Here is a 2501-nt window from a genome sequence, read left to right as displayed (position 1 = left end):
TAAGTTCATTTTGATGCTTTATTTGTATATTCTACATAGACTATCTCAGATGCTCCCTACCCTTCTAAGGAAATATTGTAAAAGAGAAGAGCTTAACTTGCCAGCTTCTTAGTCCTTCTATGGGATTCCAAGCAAACAACTGTCAATACAACTAACCTAAGCAATAAAGAGTAATCACAAGTAAGGGACGTAACAGGAAAGGGAGTTCCAGTGGACACCCCGGTCTTGATTGTTTTATTCCCCTCAAGGAAAAGTTCCTTGACATCCTGTTGACTGAACAGTAAGAATGGCCTCTAGTGACTTATTTTGTTGTTGTCCTACTTTAGTAGTTGATTGCTGAATTACCTCAGGGTGTCTTTTGACAAATAATTCATTTCTCATTCATTCATTTATTTAAGCAAAATATAAATCTCCATTTCAGGACCCAAGAATTTTGATGCTATGTAAATATCCACATTTTATTTGCAAAGCATCCTCGCAAAGCCACATTAAAATTGTATCTGAAACACGGTGCAAAATCTGACCAAAGCGGTCAGCAGGTCACACCGAGGAGGGGCGAACACGTGGTGGGATCGAGTTGGGGCTGACTGAAGATGGCTTTACCCACACTGGCCCCGGCAGCAGGCACCCCTTCTCTTCAGCCTTCAAGGCGGGAGAAAACCGAGCTGAGGCAGACGTCCTGATGACCGCCCAGGTGCATCACCAAGAGCCACCCCCACTGCTGCTGCGGTGCAAGTTTCCAAACAAGGACACTAGCATTTATTTAAACTGCTTTTAAGACAACTTGGTGGGAGAAGGCTGGCCAGGGAAGTGGGGAGACCCCAGTGAAAGAAAAATTTTGTTAAATTTTGTACAGGGAGAAGGATATAAAAAATTCTAATTCCAAGGCTGGGTTAAAATTATTCAATAATTGGAGATGTCTCCCCGATAGAGATTTCAATCCAACCAAAACCAAAAATGTCAACATTTTTAGGTGTGATAAAATAGGAGTGAAGTAAATTCTTTTGAATTAACTTGAATAACATCAATTAGAATCTCACCCCAGTCTAGAAACAGGGCCCTCACTGACAAAGTATAAAATATACAAAGTTAGTATCTCAAGATTACCTAAGTTTAACCTTTAAATGAAAACTTTGTATTAATGGAAAAGAAGCCCTGTCGAGAGCATCCCAAGCGCCTTTCCCTGAGTAGCACGGGCGGGCTCTTAGTTGGGGTTCTTAAACTCAGGTCGGCCTGCAGGTCCTCTGTCTCCGTAGTGCAGTGGAATTATTTAACTTCAGAGCTGCTCCCGGAACCACCGTCTGAAAACCTGTAAAGTAACATCAAAGGTGATGCAGTGTGATGTAAGGCCTGCCAGTTATTTCCCCCATTAGAGTTCATTCTTATAAAAAGCTGCAATCCCCAAGCGAATAAAATGACAACATTTGCAGACTAATCCCTGATAAAGAGGCTATTTTCAGGGGTTTCACTGAAACGTGACCTCTCTCAATGAATATTCAAATATACATAGACGGAATTTAAAAATTCAAAATATGCATTCTATCTATATATTAGACACCACAAGAGGAAAGTGCATTGTAAACAGCATGTTATCTTTAGGAATGTACGTCGGTAGTTTTTTTGTTGTTTGTTTAAGGTTCTTTATTGTCAGAAGCATGTTCTGCAATGCCGGTGCAAATATCACTAAAGGTAAAAATGCTGTCACAGTTTTCCAGTAGGGCAAGTTTTAATCATTTGCTGTACTCACGTGGGTTTCCTACTCCCCCGGGGCCCAGTTCCGGGCAGGGAGAAGCTGCAGCACCTCGAGCAGGGCTGCGGGGAGAGGCCAAGCTCGCGCTCCACCTGCGCCCCCTCGCCGCGCGCCCCCTCGGCTCCAGCTCTCCTCTCCGCCTCGCTCACCGCCAAGCAGCCCCCAGTCGGGGTGCGAACCCCCGCCTCTCCGCCCACCTGCAGCCACTGCCCGAGGCTCCGCCCCGGCCCCCAGGACCAGCCGCCAGCCGCCGCCAGCGCCCGCGTGCACGGGGCGCGCTCCCACCTGCCCGGGGCTGCGGGCTCGCGGCGCGCGCGTCCCCGAGGAGCAGGCGCGTCCCCGAGGAGCAGGCGCGTCCCCGAGGGGCAGGCGCGTCCCCGAGGGGCAGGCGCGTCCCCGAGGGGCAGGCGCGTGCGCGGGTCTGCGGGCATCGCGGGGCTCGGCGCCCCAGCGGCCTCCCCGCCAGGCGCCCTCCCCGCGTGCCCCGAGCCCTGAGCGCCCTCCCCAGGAGCGCGTGGGGCGCGGCGCGGGCCTCCGCACTCGGCGCGGGTCAGGGTCGGACGCGCCCCTCCTTGAAACGCGGTGTTTCTGCCCGTCGCCGCACAGGGTTGCTTTAAGCCACCAGGTTTGCGGCGCTGCAGCAGAATCGCTGCTGTGTTGCCTGTAGAGGCACTGCTGTACTCAAAGTGTGTTCAGATAGGACAAGATCGTTCATATATGCTAAATTTATAGACAAAGTTTTATATAAGAA

General features: G+C 50.1%; 1 long non-coding RNA gene across 1 annotated transcript; it reads right to left on the bottom strand.

The window, feature by feature from the left end:
- Nucleotides 1-369: 369 nt before the first annotated feature.
- Nucleotides 370-2002, bottom strand: LOC131279593 (uncharacterized). Its single transcript, XR_009186991.1, has 2 exons — nucleotides 1748-2002; nucleotides 370-1309 (listed from the first exon to the last, which is right to left on the bottom strand). It is a non-coding gene; the product is annotated as an uncharacterized lncRNA (long non-coding RNA).
- Nucleotides 2003-2501: the final 499 nt, after the last annotated feature.

This window comes from Dasypus novemcinctus, chromosome 8 (genome assembly GCF_030445035.2).
Source record: "Dasypus novemcinctus isolate mDasNov1 chromosome 8, mDasNov1.1.hap2, whole genome shotgun sequence".
Classification (NCBI taxonomy): Eukaryota; Metazoa; Chordata; class Mammalia; order Cingulata; family Dasypodidae; genus Dasypus; species Dasypus novemcinctus.
The sequence above is the reverse complement of the archived record's forward strand: the minus strand, read 5'-3'. Positions and strand labels throughout refer to the sequence as shown.